A 22272-nucleotide genomic window follows, 5' to 3' on the forward strand; every position below is an offset into this window, starting at 1 on the left:
AGGAGAAAAGGACCTGGCCCGTACGGGGCTCAAACCCGTGACCTTGGTGTTATTAGCATCACGCTCTAACCAACTGAGCTAACTGGCCTCACGACAGTGCTCCTCTCTGTGCTGCAAAAAATCGAACTCAGGGAATTTCTTTTTTCCTCCTTTGAATAGAAAGCCGTGTAATTCAGTGTACGGGCTTTCTCGTGCAGTTTCATGGTTCTTGTAACCCAAATCCTACACTGGCCTGAAGTGCCCCCCCATTTCACAGCATTTTTCAGCTGATTTAAAATGTACCTAAAGGAGAAGCATTATTGAAGACCATCAATTACCAAGAGCTTTTGTCAAAGGTTTTGGTGGTCATTTTGAATGACCACAGAGCGCTGTGACCTCGGTTTTACATCTCAACCAAAAGACAGCGCCCTTTTACAACACAGCATCTCCGTCACTATACTGGGGCATTGGGACCGGCACAGACCTCAGGGTGAGCGCCCCCCCGCCGGCACCATTAACACCGCTTGCAGCTGGAAGCTTTGTTTTTCCCTGTAGCTCACCCTCATCCGGGTACTGACCTGGCTCACACCTGCTTAGCTTCAGTGGGTTTTCAGTTGCGAGTTGCAAGGGAATGCAAGTGATGGAGCCGCTCCCTGCAAAAGCCACTGCATTGGCCGGGAATCGAACCCAAGCCTCCCACATGGCAGGCGAGAATTCTACCACTGAACCACCAATGCTCAGTGCCTGGACCTTCAAAAAAGACGCTTTTTTGGTGCTCTGTGGAAAACGCGTCGACATCTGCTTCCAGCTGCAAAATGCCATTCGCGGACGCTGAAGAACTTATTTCCAAGGCAGTGGGTACAAGCGATTGGGCGTTTTAAAACCACCAGGAACAGCAAAGAGGCGCGCTTCTTTGCTTGCGCCGAAACACACCGACTGGAGGCAGACAACGTAGTCGGCAGGATTCGAACCTGCGCGGGGAGACCCCAATGGATTTCTAGTCCATCGCCTTAACTACTCGGCCACGACTACAGCAAGCCCCACCGCCGCTGCGTTCTTGCTACAATCTTACCTGGATCGCGAGGCGCCGGCGAAAGCCTATTTCAAAGTCGTTCTCCGTTTCAAAAAAACATTTCCAAAATACAAGCCTTGCAGACAGACACGCCTCAGAGGACTTAAGGGTGGCTTCATGTCGGAATGATAAAGTCTCCCCGTCCGGACATGAAAATACCACTTTGTTACACAAAAAAAGAATCAACAACAGAGAAATGCCCACAAGCATTTGAAAAGCCGCACCACGTCGCACTTGAAATAGCTCTTACATTAGTGGTAGACGCAGGAATCGCCTTTTTATTTACGCTCTTACCAACGCGATGGAAAGCAAAACAAAGCAAAGCAGAGCAAAACAAAACGAACAAACGAAAACCCTGCATATAACGCCGTTACGTGCCCAAGCGGTATTGTACGTCATCCTAGTACTGCACCCCGGTGCATACGGTATATGGGAACCAGCACACGCCACGAATCGTCTCGAATCACACCCTACAGCTGTAAGGCGCCTTGAAGCTTGCACCCCCAACATTCTTCTTTGCGCATCTGTGAAAGGTAAACTCTTGAGCAAACTCTGAACCAGCTCTAAGGAAACTAATCCGATTAGACGTTACTTTGACTCATCTTTTTACGCTCAGTGCTGGATTGCTCAAACTCCAGCTAGGGTTAGGGTTAGCATTCCCACGCTACTTAGACACTTTGTTTACGCTCAGTGCTGGATTTTGGGAACTTCAGGACGAATGGGAATTTTCTCCTATCTGTCAATTCTGTTTTGTTTTGGGGACTCTTGGCTGCCTATGTTGTACAGTGCAGCGTGAAGGAAACATTTTCCAAAACTGTGTCAGCTCAAAAGTTGTAAGAAAACCTCTCCAGCTGCTTTAACTCTCTTCATTTTTGTCATTTAATGTGACACTCGATATATAACTGGAGCCTCACATATGCAAATGGTGAGGCTCCAGTTCGACACCCAGTTCGACACCACTTTACAGTATATGACAAAAGCATGGCAGACTGTGCCGGACCGGCAGATAACTTCCGCTTATTTTTACCATATTAAACATTGGAAATCCTCCCACTTGCATTTGTGACACTTGATTTTGGCTCCACCTAAGACACTCTTAAATCTTCAAACACTTTTCTCTTCTCCCGCAACACACTTGTCTGTCGGCACTATGTGGCAGCGTTGCATGACAACCCCTCTCACCACGGAAAGGAACCTAACAGCTTTGGTAAGAGAGTAGAATTACCTGAAGAACTGCTTTCCATGGAAGCAGGACCAAGCGATGTAGCATTTTTATAGTACCAGGAAAGGAGAAACTGCACTTCGCCTTTGCCGCACAGGCACAAGGCAACGTGCGGCAGACGCCATAGTCGGCAGGATTCGAACCTGAGCGGGGAGTCCCCAATGGATTTCAAGTCTATCGCCTTAACTACTCGGCCACAACTACAGCGAGCTCGCCGCCGCCGCATTCCTCCTATAATCTAACACGGAGTGCGAGGTGGCTGCAGAAACTTTTTTTAAGTCGCTCTCCGTTAAAAAAAAAAAACCTTTCACAAGATACATGCCGGCAGACAGACACGCCTCAGAGGGTTTAAGGCTGGCTTCACGTTCAAATGATAAAGTCTCCCCGTCCTGATGTCAAAATGCAACTTTGGCAGACAGAAAAAACATCAACAAACCAAAAATGTGGACAAGGATTTTACAAGCTGCACCACACTGCACTTTCAAAAGCATTTACATTCGTGTTAGACGGAGGAATTGTCTTTGTTTTGCGCGTTTACGAACGCCATGGAAAACGAAACAAAACAAAAGCCCTCAGCTCCTGCACGTGATTATAATGCCGTTACGTGTTGAAGCAGGAATTTACGTCATCCTACCACTGCAACACGGGGAATAGAGGGAAATGAAAACACGCTACGAATCGTCTCAATCACTCCCTAGAGTCGTAAGGCACATTGAAGGGTGCACCCCCATCATTAATCGTTGGGCCTCTGTGAAAGGAAAGCTGTTGAGCAGTCTTTGAAACAGCTCGGATGAAACACTTGATTGCTTCCATGTGCATCTGGAGCCCACTTCTTATTTTCACTTCACGCCGCCCCAAACCATTTCTAAAACAGGAGATTCGCGTTTGGGAATGCGCCCTGCCCTACAAATAAAACAGGTCTACGGGTCTGAAACCTGCTCCACGGAAAACAGTTCTGTTGCGCTTTTGATCAAAGGGAGATTCTCTGTTCTTACTTTTTGATGACATAACACCCAAAGGGGCCTCTTTGGAGCTGGATTCCAACCAGCATCCTAAAGTTTCTTGGCGGTATCCTTTACAGTCCTCTGTTCGGTCGACAAGGAACAGAAGGGGGCAGCTTTCCTCACACATACAGTGCAATGTACTGTAGTGTTCCCCTTCATTGAATTCGCAGTTCTGCATCAGACCTCTAACTCGTTTCCTTAGCTTGGATTTAAGCCACGAAGCAGGCTTCTACTGTATAAACGTCTAGAGGAATCACAAACTATTTGAGAGGCCATCATCCCAGGGGGAACTGACAAAGTCTATCCCTTTGATCTATCCCTAAACACCTAGCGCAGTCTCTCGAGAGACTGTCAAAAATCGCTTTCTCCGTTTGTGCTGCAAGTAAGTGAAAACGCAGTCTCAAACCAGAGCCACTTGGCAGCAGCGGCACGTAAATACTGTTACTGCCACTGCTCGATACCGACGTTAGCCTACTATACCATGTTCAGCCACCGCTAGAAAATGCACGGCTCTAGTACTGGAGCAAACAAAAGGAGGGCCAACGTCGAACGGGCACACGTGTCAGACATAGAGAGCGACGAGAATGGGATTCGAACCCATGCGTGCAGAGCACAACGGATTAGCAGTCCATCGCCTTAACCACTCGGCCACCTCGTCGACGAAACTGGGCTGTCCAGACATGGGTTGGCGCGCTAAAGATGATCTTTTTCTTTTTTTTCCCTCGTACTCGAGGGTCCTTTTCCTGTTCCACATGCGATTTCAACATTTTCCTTGGGAGATGTCAAGCCAGCAAGCCACTGCTGTGGTTCAGTGGCCAGTGTGGAGTTCAGTGGCCCTGTTGTACACAGAAAGCACATTGAGCTCCTTGGACATGAAAAGTTCCAGATAAAAGCCATTTGTCATCCTTTCTCTTGGTGTCGATGTTGCTATTGTATGTAAAGGTGGCAACTTGCTCAGCGAGCAGGCGGAGCACACACCGAATGCAGATGTGTCTGAGTGGTGTGTCCAAGTGGCTGCAAAAGGACAACACTCCCAGGGCGCCGTGGCTTAGTTGGTTAAAGTGCTTGTCTCCTTAAACAGGAGATGCTGGGTCCGAATCCCAGTGGTGCCTTCTTCGTTCTGTCTTCTCGAACTGAACTGGTCCTTACAGACAACCGCCTACCGCTAGACTTAATTAAATGCAAGTATTCATTTCCTGTCTTTAACGCGACTTGTTTTTCTTAAAATGGATGCAACTTGCAAAACATGAAATACAAACCTCGCTAATCAGCGCTCGAGGCTGGCAAAAAAAAAAGAAGTCAGCAATGTTTTTTTCTTTAACCTTAAGCCTGCTAATGGAGAAGAACCTAGTCGCCATATCACATACATCCGTTTCAACGATAAGAAGGTAACAACTATCCTCACTCCAGAGTAAATCTCACGTTTAGGGCATATTTTTTTCCACTTTACCATGAGTCGGGCTCAGCTGCACAGAGGCGAGAGCAGAGCAATGAGGTCACGGGGACAGGGGAGTCACACGCTGGCGGTTTGAACACGCGGAAGATCACTGAGAGATCCACAGTATGTGGACCCTCCGTGCGCCATCATTCCACACTCCAGACTCTGAATCCTGCCATCCGAGTTAAGATCTCGGCGGAACCTGAGGCGCAGTTCTTTCTTAAAACGTAATCTGGTGAGCATTTCTAGAATCGTACTTGTATAGATGCAGCCTTTAATGTGTTGCTAGGTTAAAATTTATGACTTCTTGAACTTCAGTAGGCAACTGCCCTCTTGATTTCGGATTTAATTTCTTTATTACAGGGGCGCTTTTATGATGACAGAGTCATGTTCAGGTACTTTGCTTGATGGAGGAAGCTCATTTCGGACTCTGTGATCTGCTCACCTGGAAAGGTCTGCTGTACTACTACAAGAGAGAAGTAGAGTGTGGAGGAAGGGACAATTTTATGATGCTTTGGAAGGTAATGTTTTTTTTTCTTTGAAATCGAAATGAATCAGAATATCAGTGCAAAAGACAAACTTTTGGTTTGGTTTAAAGAGATATGGTTTTAAAACAGACAAAATGTAGAAAACAGGTGTTTCTCACTTTTGGAAAAGAATGGACCAGGGGTAATATTTTACTAGTTGCAGTGCTAAGCTCACTGGGTTACAGTCCTGTAGTGTCACACCAGGGCCAGTGGTGCAATGGATAATGTGTCTGACTATGGATTAGGAGTTTGGAGGTTCGACTCCTGCCTGGCGCTGGTTGTTTTTAAACACATCAGCCTACTCCCTAAGTGCCTGTCGTAAGAGGCGACTAAAAGGGTTGTGTCAGGAAGGGCATCTGACGTAAAACCATCTTGCCAAAACCATGGTTGCAAAGAACACAAACCACATACCGGATCGGCCGGGGCCCGGGTTAACAACGTCCGCCATTAGTGCTGTGTCCCAACAGGGTACTAATGGAAATTATGCTACTGTGGGGAAAACTGTAGAGTGGGGGCTACAGAAAAGAAACAAGGTGAAGGGGCCTGGAAGGAATGTTAAGTCAATGAGAGTGGGGAGTTGGAATGTTGGCACCATGACAGGGAGAGGGAGAGAATTGGTTGAAACTATGGCAAGGAGAAAAGTGGAGATCTTGTGTGTGCAAGTAACCAAGTGGAAAGGAAACAGCTCAAGACACCTAGGAGAGGGATACATGATTCTATATGCTGGAAAGAGTACCAAAATGAATGGAGTGGGTGTGATAGTGTGCAAAGACCTAGCAGACAAGATAGTGAGGGTGGTTAGACACTCAGACAGGATTATCAATGTACAGGTGGCTTTTGAGAGTGGGTTATGGAATATCATCTCTGTATATGCACCACAGGTAGGAAGACCACAGGAGGAAAAGGAGAGCTTTTTGGAAGATCTCGAAGAAGTGATTAGCAGAATCCCAGGAAATGAAATGGTGGTAATTGGAGGAGACTTCAATGCACATTTAGGAGAGAAATGCCCAGATTATCCAGATGAACATGGTCAGAGAGGGCTAGGAGAGAGAAATGAAGAAGGAGGAAGGCTACTAGAGACACTCCAAGCTCTTGAATTGTTTGCAGTGAACACAGGGTTCACGAAGAATTATGAGCAAAAGGTGACATACAGGAGTGGAGGCCATGATACCCAAATAGATTACATATTAGTGAGAAGAATTGATAGAGCGAAAGTCCAAGATGCTAAAGTCCTGCCCTATGAGGCTGTTACCAGACAACACAGGCTACTGGTGATGGACATCACAATATTGAAGGAGCGAAGAATAAGGCAGAGGAAACACCCAGCACGAACAAAAGTGTGGAAACTGAGAGAAAACAAAGTAGATTTCAACAGGCTGGTGAAAGAAATGAAAAACAACACAGAGGAAACAGAGGAGCCTTCAGTTGAAGAAGAGTGGACTGAGATGAGCCACATCCTAGAAGAGGCTGCTACCAGGGTTTGTGGAAAGACAAGAGGAGGCAGACCGAGGGAAAATGAAGAGTGGTGGTGGGATATGGAAGTTCAGGAAACACTGAAGGAAAAGAAAAAAGCATACAAGGCACTGAAAGATGGCACTGGAGAATTACAAGAATATAAGAGACTAAAGAAGGTAGCAAAAAGAAGTGTAGCAAGAGCAAAGGAAAGAGCCTGGAAAGAATGGAATGAGAAACTTGAAACAAAGGAAGGAGAGGACCAAATCTACAAGATTGCTAAACATAGAGCGAGACAGAAAAAAGATATTATCCGGGTGGCGGGACTCAAGGATGGAGAAGGCAGAGTCTTGATTAAAGAAGAACAGATCAAGCAAAGATGGCTGGAGTACTTCAAAAATCTGTTAAATGTAGAAAATGAGAGGGAGAACCTAGTGGAGGCAGACGTAGTGTGTGGACCAATCCAAGAAATTTCAGTAAAGGAAGTGACAGAAGCTATCAAAGAGATGAAAGTGGGCAAAGCAACTGGACCATCAGGAATAGCAGCAGAACACTTTAAGAACCTCGATGAAGAGGGGATTCAGTGGCTGACGAGATTGCTAAACAATATTGCAAAGGAAGAGAGAATTCCAGAAGAATGGACAAAAAGCAGTATGGTTACCATCTACAAGGAGAAAGGAGACCCAATGGAGTGTTAAAACTATAGAGGAATAAAACTTCTGGAACATGGATTGAAAATCCTGGAAAAAATTCTGGACAAGAGACTCAGGAAGATAATCAGGATCCACAACTCACAATTTGGATTCTCAGTGGGGAAAAGCACAACAGATGCCATTTTTGTGATGAGACAGTTACAGGAGAAGACACTAGAGAAAGGGAAAAAGCTGTATGTGGCCTTTCTGGACTTGGAGAAGGCATATGACCGTGTGCCCAGAGAGGTGGTGTATTGGTGCTTGAGGAAGAAAGGAGTACCAGAAAGCATGGTGAAGTTAGTTCAAGCAACCTATAGAGATGCAACTACGAAGATGATAACACAACAGGGAGAGACAAAAGAGTTTGAAATCACAGTTGGAGTACACCAAGGATCAGCACTAAGTTCTTTCCTTTTCATAAACATTATTGACACACTGACAGAGGAGGTAAGAACAGAAGTGCCTTGGGAACTCATCTTTGCTGATGATGTGGCACTGATGGCAGACTCAGAAGTAGAACTACGGGAGAAAGTGTTCAAATGGCAGAGGAGTCTGGAAAAGGGTGGACTGAAAATGAATGCACAAAAATCTGAAATAATGGTAATGGAGAGAAGAGGAGATACTATGACCAATGTTGAGGAGACAAATGGAGGAAAACTGAAACAAGTTGATGACTTTAAATACCTTGGATCAAAACTGGTAAAGGGAGGAGAAACACTGGAGGCAGTAAAACAAAGAGTGAAAGCTGGATGGAACAAGTGGAGAGAGATAACTGGAATAATCTGTGACAGGAAAATTCCCAGAAAGTTAAAGTGCAAAATGTACAAGACTGTGATTAGACCTGTACTACTATATGGAGCTGAATGCTTGGCAGTTGGAAAGAGGGAAGAGAACTTGATGAGAAGAACTGAAATGAGGATGTTGAGATGGATTCTGCAGATTTCAATGAAGGATAAGATCAGAAATGAAGAAATCCGTAGACAATGTAGGGTGGTGGATGTGGTTGAGAAGATGCGAGAGGCGAGGTTACGGTGGTATGGACATATCATGAGGAGGGACTTTGAGGAAGTAACAAAGAGGGTAATGGAATTTGAGGTGGAAGGTAACAATGGAAGAGGCAGGCCTAGAAAGAGATGGATAGATTGTGTGAGAAAAGATATGGAGGTATGTGAAGTGAGTGAGGAAGATGTGCTCGACAGAGACAAATGGAGAAGAGCAACCAAAGCAGCTGACCCCAGGACAGTCTGGGACTAAGGCTGTGAAAAAGAAGAAGAAGAAGAAGAAGAGCCTACTCCCTAAGTAGCCTGTGCTACTTACTGCATTGTAAGAGCGATTGTGAGCGGTTTTGTTTTCTCTCTTTGACCAGCCCAGCTGCGCCCCACCCGAAGGCAGGGAAGCACAAAAATTGTATGGAACTCATTCATGCTCCTCTCCATGGAAATCTTTAGTAAAAGGCAAAAGATTTGTACGAGATGAAGAGAAACCAGAGTGCGTGGCTGGACAGCTGCAGGAGCCCAGGCCGCCTTCAAGTCCTCTGCCCTGCCAGTCGTGGTTGTCAATGCACCTGGCCTTACAAACGAGCCAGTGGCTCTCAGCTTACCTGGCAGGGGAGATACCTTGATCAGCCTGTAGTTGGATTGTTTTCTTGTTTTGTGGAAGCAGTGTTTGTTTTGCAGTTTGAGATGGCAACCTTTGGATCCCGCAAGAATGCTGTACGTTTTGAGCTTTTGGATGACCTCTTCATGGATCGTATGCAGTTCAGCAGAAAAGTGTTACAGAAGGAACTTGGCTTTGAACCTCGGCACTTGGATTTCATCTTCGCTCTCCCAGGTCAGAAAGAATTTGAGGTTGTTTTTGCTACCTATTCTCTGTTTGAACAATGTGTGGATGTGTTTGAGGCAAAAAGAGGGAAAGTTCCTGCCCTTGAGAAGATCAACTTGCAGCCTCTGACACAGAGAGAGAGGAAAACGGTGCATGTTGTTATGTTCTCGGAAATGGCAAAGACGGAGGACATTCACACCTGGCTTAAGCAGTACTGCACCGTCCACCATGGAACTGAGGTTAGAGATGTTGACGGTATAAAAACAGGAGCAAGGAAATTCGAGGTTCGCTTGCTACCGGACAATGTAAATGGAGGCTTAAGGCACCTGCCCTCTACAATCCAGCTGGGCGCCTGCAATGGCTATGTTTTTTATGTGGGACAACCAAAGGTGTGTCGGCGCTGTGGTGCTGTGGGACACAGTGGGTGGGTGCTGTGCAGGAGCCCAGGCCGCCTTCAAGGCCTCTGCCCTGCCGGTCGTGGTTGGCAATACACCTGGCCTTACAAACGAGCCAGTGGGGCCCGTTCAGCTCCGGGCTCATCGCCTGCGGCTCACGGCTTGCGAGCGTGCCCAATCCGTGCGATAACTCGGAAAACACCCGGCCACACTGTGCCGGAAACGACGCACTCTGGGAAGCCGCTATGCAAAGCGAGGTCCCAAGATCCCCTGCGGCCGGACACTTCCCGCCCCCCAAAGAAAAGAGCGCCAATCAGACGGCCGGAGACCGAGGACTCGCGGAGCAGACTGCCACAATCGCCATAACAAGACCGATTGCGAGCGTTTTTGTTTTCTCTCTTTGACCAGCCAGGCTGCGCCCCACCCGAAGGCAGGGAAGCACAAAAATTGCATGGAACTCGTTCATGCTTCTCTCCACGGAAATCTTTAGTAAAAGGCGAAAGATTTGTACGAGATGAAGAGAAACCAGAGTGCGTGGCTGCACAGCTGCAGGAGCCCAGGCCACCTTCAAAGCCTCTGCCCTGCCGGTCGTGGTTGGCAATACACCTGGCCTTACAAACGAGCCAGTGGGGCCCGTTCAGCTCCGGGCTCATCGCCTGCGGCTCACGGCTTGCGAGCGTGCCGAATCCGTGCGATAACTCGGAAAACACCCGGTCACACTGTGCCGGAAACGACGCACTCTGGGAAGCCGCTATGCAAAGCGAGGTCCCAAGATCCCCTGCGGCCGGACACTTCCCGCCCTCCAAAGAAAAGAGCGCCAATCAGACGGCCGGAGACCGTGGACTCGCGGAGCAGACTGCCACAATCGCCATAACAAGACCGATTGCGGGCGTTTTTGTTTTCTCTCTTTGACCAGCCAGGCTGCGCCCCACCCAAAGGCAGGGAAGCACAAAAATTGCATGGAACGCATTCATGCTCCTCTCCACGGAAATCTTTAGTAAAAGGCGAAAGATTTGTACGAGATGAAGAGAAACCAGAGTGCGTGGCTGCACAGCTGCAGGAGCCCAGGCCGCCTTCAAAGCCTCTGCGCTGCCGGTCGTGGTTGGCAATGCACCTGGCCTTACAAACTAGCCAGTGGGGCCCGTTCAGCTCCGGGCTCATCGCCTGCGGCTCACGGCTTGCGAGCGTGACCAATCCGTGCGATAACTCGGAAAACACCCGGCCACACTGTGCCGGAAACGACGCACTCTGGGAAGCCGCTATGCAAAGCGAGGTCCCAAGATCCCCTGCAGCCGGACACTTCCCAACCCCCAAAAAAAAGAGCGCCAATCAGACGGCCGGAGACCGAGGACTCGCGGAGCAGACTGCCACAATCGCCATAACAAGACCGATTGCGAGCGTTTTTGTTTTCTCTCTTTGACCAGCCAGGCTGCGCCCCACCCAAAGGCAGGGAAGCACAAAAATTGCATGGAACTCATTCATGCTCCTCTCCACGGAAATCTTTAGTAAAAGGCGAAAGATTTGTACGAGATGAAGAGAAACCAGAGTGCGTGGCTGCACAGCTGCAGGAGCCCAGGCCGCCTTCAAGGCCTCTGCCCTGCCGGTCGTGGTTGGCAATACACCTGGCCTTACAAACGAGCCAGTGGGGCCCGTTCAGCTCCGGGCTCATCGCCTGCGGCTCACGGCTTGCGAGCGTGCCAAATCCGTGCGATAACTCGGAAAACACCCGGCCACACTGTGCCGGAAACGACGCACTCTGGGAAGCCGCTATGCAAAGCGAGGTCCCAAGATCCCCTGCGGCCGGACACTTCCCGCCCCCCAAAGAAAAGAGAGCCAATCAGACGGCCGGAGACCGTGGACTCGCGGAGCAGACTGCCACAATCGCCATAACAAGACCGATTGCGGGCATTTTTGTTTTCTCTCTTTGACCAGCCAGGCTGCGCCCCACCCAAAGGCAGGGAAGCACAAAAATTGCATGGAACGCATTCATGCTCCTCTCCACGGAAATCTTTAGTAAAAGGCAAAAGATTTGTACGAGATGAAGAGAAACCAGAGTGCGTGGCTGCACAGCTGCAGGAGCCCAGGCCGCCTTCAAAGCCTCTGCGCTGCCGGTCGTGGTTGGCAATGCACCTGGCCTTACAAACTAGCCAGTGGGGCCCGTTCAGCTCCGGGCTCATCGCCTGCGGCTCACGGCTTGCGAGCGTGACCAATCCGTGCGATAACTCGGAAAACACCCGGCCGCACTGTGCCGGAAACGACGCACTCTGGGAAGCCGCTATGCAAAGCGAGGTCCCAAGATCCCCTGCGGCCGGACACTTCCCAACCCCCAAAGAAAAGAGCGCCAATCAGACGGCCGGAGACCGTGGACTCGCGGAGCAGACTGCCACAATCGCCATAACAAGACCGATTGCGAGCGTTTTTGTTTTCTCTCTTTGACCAGCCAGGCTGCGCCCCACCCGAAGGCAGGGAAGCACAAAAATTGCATGGAACGCATTCATGCTCCTCTCCACGGAAATCTTTAGTAAAAGGCGAAAGATTTGTACGTGATGAAGAGAAACCAGTGTGCGTGGCTGCACAGCTGCAGGAGTCCAGGCCACCTTCAAAGCCTCTGCGCTGCCGGTCGTGGTTGGCAATGCACCTGGCCTTACAAACTAGCCAGTGGGGCCCGTTCAGCTCCGGGCTCATCGCCTGCGGCTCACGGCTTGCGAGCGTGACCAATCCGTGCGATAACTCGGAAAACACCCGGCCACACTGTGCCGGAAATGACGCACTCTGGGAAGCCGCTATGCAAAGCGAGGTCCCAAGATCCCCTGCGGCCGGACACTTCCCAACCCCCAAAGAAAAGAGCGCCAATCAGACGGCCGGAGACCGAGGACTCGCGGAGCAGACTGCCACAATCGCCATAACAAGACCGATTGCGAGCGTTTTTGTTTTCTCTCTTTGACCAGCCAGGCTGCGCCCCACCCGAAGGCAGGGAAGCACAAAAATTGCATGGAACTCGTTCATGCTCCTCTCCACGGAAATCTTTAGTAAAAGGCGAAAGATTTGTACGAGATGAAGAGAAACCAGAGTGCGTGGCTGCACAGCTTCAGGAGCCCAGGCCACCTTCAAAGCCTCTGCCCTGCCGGTCGTGGTTGGCAATACACCTGGCCTTACAAACGAGCCAGTGGGGCCCGTTCAGCTCCGGGCTCATCGCCTGCGGCTCACGGCTTGCGAGCGTGCCGAATCCGTGCGATAACTCGGAAAACACCCGGCCACACTGTGCCGGAAATGACGCACTCTGGGAAGCCGCTATGCAAAGCGAGGTCCCAAGATCCCCTGCGGCCGGACACTTCCCGCCCCCCAAAGAAAAGAGCGCCAATCAGACGGCCGGAGACCGAGGACTCGCGGAGCAGACTGCCACAATCGCCATAACAAGACCGATTGCGAGCGTTTTTGTTTTCTCTCTTTGACCAGCCAGGCTGCGCCCCACCCGAAGGCAGGGAAGCACAAGAATTGCATGGAACTCATTCATGCTCCTCTCCACGGAAATCTTTAGTAAAAGGCGAAAGATTTGTACGAGATGAAGAGAAACCAGAGTGCGTGGCTGCACAGCTGCAGGAGCCCAGGCCGCCTTCAAGGCCTCTGCCCTGCCGGTCGTGGTTGGCAATACACCTGGCCTTACAAACGAGCCAGTGGGGCCCGTTCAGCTCCGGGCTCATCGCCTGCGGCTCACGGCTTGCGAGCGTGCCCAATCCGTGCGATAACTCGGAAAACACCCGGCCACACTGTGCCGGAAACGACGCACTCTGGGAAGCCGCTATGCAAAGCGAGGTCCCAAGATCCCCTGCGGCCGGACACTTCCCGCCCCCCAAAGAAAAGAGAGCCAATCAGACGGCCGGAGACCGTGGACTCGCGGAGCAGACTGCCACAATCGCCATAACAAGACCGATTGCGGGCGTTTTTGTTTTCTCTCTTTGACCAGCCAGGCTGCGCCCCACCCGAAGGCAGGGAAGCACAAAAATTGCATGGAACGCATTCATGCCCCTCTCCACGGAAATCTTTAGTAAAAGGCGAAAGATTTGTACGAGATGAAGAGAAACCAGAGTGCGTGGCTGCACAGCTGCAGGAGCCCAGGCCGCCTTCAAAGCCTCTGCGCTGCCGGTCGTGGTTGGCAATGCACCTGGCCTTACAAACTAGCCAGTGGGGCCCGTTCAGCTCCGGGCTCATCGCCTGCGGCTCACGGCTTGCGAGCGTGACCAATCCGTGCGATAACTCGGAAAACACCCGGCCACACTGTGCCGGAAACGACGCACTCTGGGAAGCCGCTATGCAAAGCGAGGTCCCAAGATCCCCTGCGGCTGGACACTTCCCAACCCCCAAAGAAAAGAGCGCCAATCAGACGGCCGGAGACCGAGGACTCGCGGAGCAGACTGCCACAATCGCCATAACAAGACCGATTGCGAGCGTTTTTGTTTTCTCTTTTTGACCAGCCAGGCTGCGCCCCACCCGAAGGCAGGGAAGCACAAAAATTGCATGGAACTCATTCATGCTCCTCTCCACGGAAATCTTTAGTAAAAGGCGAAAGATTTGTACGAGATGAAGAGAAACCAGAGTGCGTTGCTGCACAGCTGCAGGAGCCCAGGCCGCCTTCAAAGCCTCTGCGCTGCCGGTCGTGGTTGGCAATGCACCTGGCCTTACAAACTAGCCAGTGGGGCCCGTTCAGCTCCAGGCTCATCGCCTGCGGCTCACGGCTTGCGAGCGTGACCAATCCGTGCGATAACTCGGAAAACACCCGGCCACACTGTGCCGGAAATGACGCACTCTGGGAAGCCGCTATGCAAAGTGAGGTCCCAAGATCCCCTGCGGCCGGACACTTCCCGCCCCCCAAAGAAAAGAGCGCCAATCAGACGGCCGGAGACCGTGGACTCGCGGAGCAGACTGCCACAATCGCCATAACAAGACCGATTGCGAGCGTTTTTGTTTTCTCTCTTTGACCAGCCAGGCTGCGCCCCACCCGAAGGCAGGGAAGCACAAAAATTGCATGGAACTCATTCATGCTCCTCTCCACGGAAATCTTTAGTAAAAGGCGAAAGATTTGTACGAGATGAAGAGAAACCAGAGTGCGTGGCTGCACAGCTGCAGGAGCCCAGGCCGCCTTCAAAGCCTCTGCGCTGCCGGTCGTGGTTGGCAATGCACCTGGCCTTACAAACTAGCCAGTGGGGCCCGTTCAGCTCCGGGCTCATCGCCTGCGGCTCACGGCTTGCGAGCGTGACCAATCCGTGCGATAACTCGGAAAACACCCGGCCACACTGTGCCGGAAACGACGCACTCTGGGAAGCCGCTATGCAAAGCGAGGTCCCAAGATCCCCTGCGGCCGGACACTTCCCGCCCCCCAAAGAAAAGAGCGCCAATCAGACGGCCGGAGACCGTGGACTCGCGGAGCAGACTGCCACAATCGCCATAACAAGACCGATTGCGGGCGTTTTTGTTTTCTCTCTTTGACCAGCCAGGCTGCGCCCCACCCGAAGGCAGGGAAGCACAAAAATTGCATGGAACTCCTTCATGCTCCTCTCCACGGAAATCTTTAGTAAAAGGCGAAAGATTTGTACAACATGAAAAGAAACCAGAGTGCGTGGCTGCACAGCTACAGGAGCCCAGGCCGCCTTCAAAGCCTCTGCGCTGCCGGTCGTGGTTGGCAATGCACCTGGCCTTACAAACTAGCCAGTGGGGCCCGTTCAGCTCCGGGCTCATCGCCTGCGGCTCACGGCTTGCGAGCGTGACCAATCCGTGCGATAACTCGGAAAACACCCGGCCACACTGTGCCGGAAACGACGCACTCTGGGAAGCCGCTATGCAGGCAAGGTCCCAAGATCCCCTGCGGCCGGACACTTCCCGCCCCCCAAAGAAAAGAACGCCAATCAGACGGCCGGACCCAACAACCTTGGCGTTATTAGCACCACGCTCTAACCAACTGAGCTAACTGGCCTCGCAACAGTGCCCCTCTCAGTGCTGCAAAAAATCGAACTCAGGGAATTTCTTTTGTCCTCTTTTGAATAGAAAGCCGTGTAATTCAGTGTACGGGCTTTCTTGTGCACTTTCATGGTTCTTGTAACCAAAATCCTACACTGGCCTGAAATGCCCCCCATTTCACAGCATTTTTCAGCTGATTTAAAATGTACCTAAAGGAGAAGCATTTTTGAAGACCATCAATTACCAAGAGCTTTTGTCAAAGGTTTTGGTGGTCATTTTTAATGACCACAGAGCGCTGTGACCTCGGTTTTACATCTCATCCAAAAGACAGCGCCCTCTTACAACACAGCATCTCCGTCACTATACTGGGGCATTGGGACCCGCACAGACCTCAGGGTGAGCGCCCCCCCGCCGGCACCATTAACACCGCTTCCAGCTGGAAGCTTTGTTTTTCCCTGTAGCTCACCCTCATCCGGGTACTGACCTAGCTCACACCCGCTTAGCTTCAGTGGGTTTTCAGTTGCGAGTTGCAAAAGCCACTGCATTGGCTGGGAATCAAAACCAAGCCTCCCGCGTGGCAGGCGAGAATTCTAACACTGAACCACCAATGCTCAATGCCTGTACCTTCAAAAAAGACGGAGGACATTCACACCTGGCTTAACCAGTACTGCACCGTCCACCATGGAACTGAGGTTAGATATGTTGACGGTATAAAAGCAGGAGCAAGGAAATTCGAGGTTCGCTTGCTACCGGACAATGTAAATGGAGGCTTAAGGCACCTGCCCTCTACAATCTGGCTGGGCGCCTGCAATGGCTATGTTTTTTATGTGGGACAACCAAAGGTGTGTCGGCGCTGTGGGACACCTGGCATCGCCCTGCACTGTGAAATGCTGCAAGACCTGTGGCAAACAGGGACATTTAGCCTCTGACTGTTCAATGCTGCCAAAGTGCAATTTACTTGGCTTGGAAGGACACGTTTTTATAAACTGCCCTCATGCCTACGCCAATAAACTCAAAATGAGAAAGGATGAGGCAGTGCTTGTTTCAGCCAAACCGGCCCGAAAAGCCAAAGCAAACAACAAGTCAAACAAAGAACCCTTGTTTGATAAAGTCTCAGCCTCCAGCCAGGATCTGCCCTGCTGTGGTTCCGGGGCCGGTGGAAGAGAAATCCACTACGCCCCCACAACAGACTGCACCAGACAAGCACGAGGGTTTGAAAACCCCCGAGAACAGCGAGGACCCCTCCCCCACTCCTGCTCCTCAGAACGAGGGCCAGTGTGGGGCCCCCCGGTGGAGCGGGTCCAGCGAGGATACCCAGGATTCAGCGGAGCTGCTTTTCTCAGACTCTGCAAGTGCTACAGATGCCCTCCTCTCCTCCATCCAGTCCATCACAGAGGATCTGCAGCAAATGGTTGGTGAGGGGGAAGAGGAGACTGGTGCATCGGCTGCACCCCTTTCCCCTCAGTGCTCCCAGGAGCTGGACTTGAGGAAAAGGAAAAATGACTCTGTTTTCTCCCCGAGCGAGGAGGAAGGAGAGCATGGCGATGGGAACAGCTGGAACCCCTCCACCCCTCCCTCTACCCCCTTCCTTGAAATGGACTCCGTGAATGCTTTTACTGCTGCCACCCTGATGAAGGCTCATTCAGAGGATGGCTGGCAGGAAATTGGTAAGAAGAAAAAGAAAAAGAAGAAGGGACCAGGTGAGACAGAAGAGAAATGTGTTTTGTAAAGACTGGTTCCACTTTCTTATGTAATATGGCTCTAAACATAATATCTCTTAACACCAGAGGTATCAATGACAGAGTTAAATGCCAGTCTGTCTTTGATTACCTCCAGCAGAGAGAGGGAGATGTGTTGATGTTGCAGGAGTGTGCTTTAGCCTATCAAGAGAGGTATAAAAGCTTTGAAGAAAGGTGGGATAAAGGGCTTTCTGTTTGGTCAGGGGACAATAACAACAGAGCCTCTGGCGTGGCCATTCTTTTCAAAGGATGGACATTCAAATTGAAAAGTATTCAGAGGGTCATAGATGGCAGGTTGCTGTGTGTGGATGTGGAATGGGGGACCATTAACCTGCGGATATTCAATGTGTATTGCCCTACTGACGTGGGAGGAAGGGTGGAGCTACTCAAGGCACTCTCTCACCTATTGTTATGTAGCACAGACGTGATAGTGGGAGGGGATTTTAATTGTATCTTAGAGCACACAGACAGGCAGTCTAGCTCTCTGATAAAATTGGATTCCAGGTCACTGGCCCTGCAAAACTTAGTTCAAGACTTTAAACTCTCAGACACATATAGATGTATATATCCCACAACAGCAGGATATACATGGTCAGGGAGGAATAGCAGCTCCAGAATTGACTATTGCTTTGTCTCAGAGAGAGTGAAAGTTGTTGGGGTCACTCTTCAGCCTGTCTTCTTCTCAGATCATCAGGCTTTAGGTCGTAGAGTGGAACTCCAGGGCTTTGGCCCAGGCATCTGGAAACTCAACACAAAGCTGCTAGAGAACGAGGGGGTAGTATCCTGCTACAAGGAGAAACTATCACAGTGGCTGTCCTTGCAGTGTCTGTACGGGTCAGTAGGAGAGTGGTGGGAGGAGGTGAAGGTGAGGACAAAGGCCTTTTTCATGGCTGAGGGAAGGAAGGCTGCTGCCAGACGGAGAGGAGTGCTAGCCAGGAAACAGAGGCAGCTGCAGCGTCTCTACACGATGATGCACAGTGGCTTCGATGTGCTCGAGGATATCACCCTTTTAAAAAAGGACATCCGGAGCATAGCCGAAGAAAGTAGTCGAGTGCAGTTCTTGGAAGAAAATGAGAAGTGTTCTCGCCTCTTTTTCAGGAAAGTGGAAGGCTCCAAGTCTGTCATGGAAAGTGTAGTTGATGAGGAGGGACGAGAGAGAACAGAGCCGAGTGCTATCCTCTCCTGCACCGAGGCCTTCTACTCAAGACTGTACAGCTCTACAGAGGTAAAGGATGAAGAAATTCATTTTTTTACCTCAAAGCTAGAAAACGTTTTGAGTGAAGAAGATAGGGAAGTACTTGAGAGGGATTTGACAGTAGAAGAGCTGAGACAGGCTATGGAGAGCTTACAGAAGGGGAAAACTCCGGGTGCTTACGGGCTCCCTAAAGAATTTTATTGCACCTTTTGGGATCTGCTTCAGGATCCGCTGCTGCTCCTATTCGAGGAAAGCTATAAGACAGAATTGCTGCCTGACTCCTTAAGAGAAGGCACTATCTCTCTCTTGTTTAAGAAAGGAGCAAAGAATGACATAAAGAACTGGAGACCCCTCAGCCTGTTAGGCGTGGACACTAAGATCCTGTCCAAAGCCCTTTTCCTGCGCCTACAAAATGTAGTGGCCTCACTGGTAGGGAAAGAACAGACTTGTGGGATAGCAGGATGCCTGATGAGCGACAACCTGGCCTTGTTGAGGGATGTCTGTCTGTACTCAGAGGATCGCTCCCTCCCTCTGTGCATTTCAGGTGTAGACCTAGAAAAGGCCTTTGACCGCCTAAACCGGCAGTACTTAACTTCGGTACTTGAGCACATGAAGTTTGGCCCCATCATGAGAAAGTGGATTAACCTGCTGTACACAGGTAGCAACAGCAGAGTAATGGTTAATGGCAATAGATCACGCCCCTTTGAAGTCTGTTGTGAGGCAGGGCTGGCCATTATCCCCCTTGTTATTCGTTTTGGCTATGGAGCCCTTAGCCTGTGCCTTGCGCCAGGATCAGGCCATTAATGGGATACCAGTACCTGGAAGTGGGGGAGGAGAGGTAAAGACATCTCTATACATGGATGACGTCACCCTGCTCCTCTCTGACAATGCCTCAATTAGTAGAGCTCTGCAGTGCTGTGATCGGTTCTCTTTGGCTTCCTCTGCAAAAATTAACAAATCAAAGAGCGAGATTTTTTATCAGAACTGGAGGGAGCCAAAAGAAGGACATGATCTCAGGCTGCAAGAGAAGAGAATTAAGGTCCTGGGGGTGTATTTTGGAGAAGAGATGGGAACAGTAAATTGGCAGAACAAATTGCCAATCTTAAACAAAAAACTGATGCAATGGAAGAACCGAGACCTCACCATGACAGGGAAGGTGCTGGTCATCAAAGCCAAGCTCTTGCCTGTCTTGAATTTTCTGGCTTCTACCTTCCCAATCCCACACTGTGTTGCGGCGGTGCTGAGGAGATTGATGTTTCAATTTCTATGGGGTGGGAAGCAGGAAAGACTCAGAAGGGAAATAATGTACAGGCCGCTACCCTCAGGGGGGAAGTCTGTCCCAGATATTGCTACGAAGCTGCTGTGCATTTTCCTGGCCTCTGTGCTGAGAGGCTTTGCAACAGCACCTGCAGCGCGTACCTGGACTTATTTTTCCAGGCTCTGGGTAGGTAGGGAGGTGTTCAGAGTGTGGGGTGTCAGACCCAAGCTGGATGTCCCACTCTCTGACACATGCCCTGCAATTTATGGGACAGTTAAAAGTTTTCTAAGATCTCACACAATTGGCCATATTCCCCTCCGAGATGTCAGCGTCCAAAAACTGGAAGATTTCTTTGCACCCCAGAACAATAGGCAGACCCCTGTGGGCATTTTAACATCAGCCCAAACAAGGAAGGTGTGGAAACACACATCCTCTAAGTTTCTGTGCAACATTCACAGAGATTTAGCCTGGAGTGTCGTCCACCAGTGCTTACCGGTACGAACTTCCTTGTACCGTATGGTCCTCACACCCAGCCCTCGCTGCGTTAGGGTGGGCTGCAGCGAGGAGGAGACTGTGACCCATCTCCTGTGGTCTTGCTTTTTTGCTAAGGCCTTCTGGGCACAGTTTGAAGATTGGTTGCAGGCTCTCTCGCCCCAATTTACCCTGACCGCTGCTTTCGTCATATACGGCATCTCTTTGACACGGCCCAGATCCTGTCAAACACGTCAGGAGGAAGTTTGACAGGATCTGGGCCGTGGTGAACAGTGGGAAAGACGCCCTGTGGAGAGTGAGGAACATGGGGCTGTTCAAAGGCATCAAGATCCCAGTCAAGGCTGCAGGTAGCCTGGCCCTGTTCATCACCCGAGAGAACTATTACCTCAGAGATCTGTGGAGAGAAGGGAGGGAGGAAGCAGAAAATCTGTGGGAAATAGAGGGCATAGGTCAATATCTCAAGAAACTGTGAAAAACACTATCATGTTTAAGTAAAGAATGTGATTTGCTTCAGAAAAAAGAAATTGTTGCTATGTAACTCGTACCGTGTCAAAATGTAATAAGATGTGATCATATATACTGTTTTAAGTATGTATATTAATGTAAAGCATTTGTGATGCCCTGTATTTTATTGTGAAAAGGAAATAAAAGTTCTTAAAAATCGAAATCGCTGGAGGAAACAGTCCATCTGGCCATGAAACTCATTTGAACGTCTAGCTACAGCAACTAACAATATCATGATTTATTCAGGATGTGTGGAATCAGCACGTCCCGGAGACAGCTTCCGAAATCGTGAGCATTCTCTGGTGGTGTCCTGCAGGGCACCTGTGGGCGTGCATTGGTGGTATAGTGTTGAGCATAGCTGCCTTCCAAGCAGTTGACCTGGGTTCGATTCCTGGCCAACGCAGTGGCAATTGGTTTCAAATGCTGTCATGAGCCTTGGATTATGACTAGCAAAGCGAAGCCTTTTGAAAGAGCTAAAGCACTGCAAAACGGAATTGAAGGAGAATCTTACAGGGGATTCTGAGCGGTGTCTGCATACACGCAGTCCGATACGGGTGCTGAAAGCTTGAGCTACTCTCAATGTCAAGCTGCCTTTCCCCGGAGTAAATCTGTTACATTGAAGGAATGCTTCTCGCAGGTTCAAAAGGGACCCTTGTTAATTGGAGAAATCAATGATTTCTAATGAATTCTGTATGTGTTAAAAGACAGCTATACACAGAAAACATGCAGGACACTGCCCATGATGTTTCCCGAGCCGAAACACAGTGCGTTTTTCCAAGCCATCTGACAAAGCTCGCCCACTGAAAACTGCAGCAGATCGTGTAAAGACCTTCAACTTTGTAACTACTGCACGCACAGGAAGCACAATAAATTCCTCTTTTCAAACTGTCAAAGGTTTGCTTTGCAAACGCTGCAGGACATCGCACAATCTCTTTTGAACGGGGACAAACGATTTCTTATGGGGCGCAGTAAGTACAGACGTTTAAAAAGCTCCACTCATGCCGACGATGCAGCATGAAGAAGCGCAACCTAACGTTTGACAGACAAAAGCCGGGCGCCGCTACGAGCAATATGAAATCAAACTGACAGCACACGGCGTTTCGCGCTGACTCAAAAGTGATCTCGACAGACGCTGTTCTCTGCATAACGCTGAAAGAGATAAAGAGCGTTTCTGTTGAGACGTAACAAGCTCGTTTCTTTCTACCATGATGTCACCATGACAAAATCTGTCTTTAAACACCTTGCTCAGTCTCTGACGAGACTGTCAAAAATTGCTTTCGCCGATTGTATTGCAAACCAGCGGAAGCGGGGTATTGGGAAAAGTTTTCAACTAGCAACAATCGTGCGTGCTAATTAGAACAGCAACGCTGAGCTCTCAGCACCGTACTGAGCCCAGGTGTTATTCTAAAGCTGTCAGGTGCAGTTCATTTATATGAAGGAAATCTCTTACTGGGTACGATTACAATGCAGTAAGTAGCACAGGCTACTTGGGGAATAGCCCGATGTGTTTTAAAACGACCCGAGCCAGGT

The 22272-nt window shown here is 49.9% G+C and overlaps 15 non-coding genes across 15 annotated transcripts; all 15 read right to left on the reverse strand.

The window, feature by feature from the left end:
- Positions 1 to 929: 929 nt before the first annotated feature.
- On the reverse strand, positions 930 to 1011 carry trnas-aga (transfer RNA serine (anticodon AGA)). The gene has a single exon. It is a non-coding gene; the product is annotated as a tRNA-Ser (tRNA).
- Positions 1012 to 3853: 2842 nt separating this feature from the next.
- Positions 3854 to 3935, reverse strand: trnas-gcu (transfer RNA serine (anticodon GCU)). Its single transcript has one exon. It is a non-coding gene; the product is annotated as a tRNA-Ser (tRNA).
- Positions 3936 to 8761: 4826 nt separating this feature from the next.
- LOC138226126 (U5 spliceosomal RNA) lies at positions 8762 to 8878 on the reverse strand. Its single transcript, XR_011184410.1, has one exon. It is a non-coding gene; the product is annotated as a U5 spliceosomal RNA (small nuclear RNA).
- A 1141-nt stretch (positions 8879 to 10019) lies between these two features.
- LOC138226119 (U5 spliceosomal RNA) lies at positions 10020 to 10136 on the reverse strand. Its single transcript, XR_011184403.1, has one exon. It is a non-coding gene; the product is annotated as a U5 spliceosomal RNA (small nuclear RNA).
- A 391-nt stretch (positions 10137 to 10527) lies between these two features.
- LOC138226124 (U5 spliceosomal RNA) lies at positions 10528 to 10644 on the reverse strand. The gene has a single exon (XR_011184408.1). It is a non-coding gene; the product is annotated as a U5 spliceosomal RNA (small nuclear RNA).
- Positions 10645 to 11035: 391 nt separating this feature from the next.
- On the reverse strand, positions 11036 to 11152 carry LOC138226114 (U5 spliceosomal RNA). Its single transcript, XR_011184398.1, has one exon. It is a non-coding gene; the product is annotated as a U5 spliceosomal RNA (small nuclear RNA).
- A 391-nt stretch (positions 11153 to 11543) lies between these two features.
- On the reverse strand, positions 11544 to 11660 carry LOC138226125 (U5 spliceosomal RNA). Its single transcript, XR_011184409.1, has one exon. It is a non-coding gene; the product is annotated as a U5 spliceosomal RNA (small nuclear RNA).
- A 391-nt stretch (positions 11661 to 12051) lies between these two features.
- On the reverse strand, positions 12052 to 12168 carry LOC138226132 (U5 spliceosomal RNA). Its single transcript, XR_011184416.1, has one exon. It is a non-coding gene; the product is annotated as a U5 spliceosomal RNA (small nuclear RNA).
- Positions 12169 to 12559: 391 nt separating this feature from the next.
- On the reverse strand, positions 12560 to 12676 carry LOC138226120 (U5 spliceosomal RNA). The gene has a single exon (XR_011184404.1). It is a non-coding gene; the product is annotated as a U5 spliceosomal RNA (small nuclear RNA).
- Positions 12677 to 13067: 391 nt separating this feature from the next.
- Positions 13068 to 13184, reverse strand: LOC138226130 (U5 spliceosomal RNA). Its single transcript, XR_011184414.1, has one exon. It is a non-coding gene; the product is annotated as a U5 spliceosomal RNA (small nuclear RNA).
- A 391-nt stretch (positions 13185 to 13575) lies between these two features.
- On the reverse strand, positions 13576 to 13692 carry LOC138226133 (U5 spliceosomal RNA). Its single transcript, XR_011184417.1, has one exon. It is a non-coding gene; the product is annotated as a U5 spliceosomal RNA (small nuclear RNA).
- Positions 13693 to 14083: 391 nt separating this feature from the next.
- Positions 14084 to 14200, reverse strand: LOC138226115 (U5 spliceosomal RNA). Its single transcript, XR_011184399.1, has one exon. It is a non-coding gene; the product is annotated as a U5 spliceosomal RNA (small nuclear RNA).
- A 391-nt stretch (positions 14201 to 14591) lies between these two features.
- LOC138226117 (U5 spliceosomal RNA) lies at positions 14592 to 14708 on the reverse strand. Its single transcript, XR_011184401.1, has one exon. It is a non-coding gene; the product is annotated as a U5 spliceosomal RNA (small nuclear RNA).
- Positions 14709 to 15099: 391 nt separating this feature from the next.
- On the reverse strand, positions 15100 to 15216 carry LOC138226134 (U5 spliceosomal RNA). The gene has a single exon (XR_011184418.1). It is a non-coding gene; the product is annotated as a U5 spliceosomal RNA (small nuclear RNA).
- A 6775-nt stretch (positions 15217 to 21991) lies between these two features.
- On the reverse strand, positions 21992 to 22130 carry LOC138226113 (U4 spliceosomal RNA). Its single transcript, XR_011184397.1, has one exon. It is a non-coding gene; the product is annotated as a U4 spliceosomal RNA (small nuclear RNA).
- Positions 22131 to 22272: the final 142 nt, after the last annotated feature.

The sequence above is a fragment of the Lepisosteus oculatus genome, unplaced genomic scaffold (genome assembly GCF_040954835.1).
Source record: "Lepisosteus oculatus isolate fLepOcu1 unplaced genomic scaffold, fLepOcu1.hap2 HAP2_SCAFFOLD_112, whole genome shotgun sequence".
NCBI classification, from domain to species: domain Eukaryota; kingdom Metazoa; phylum Chordata; class Actinopteri; order Semionotiformes; family Lepisosteidae; genus Lepisosteus; species Lepisosteus oculatus.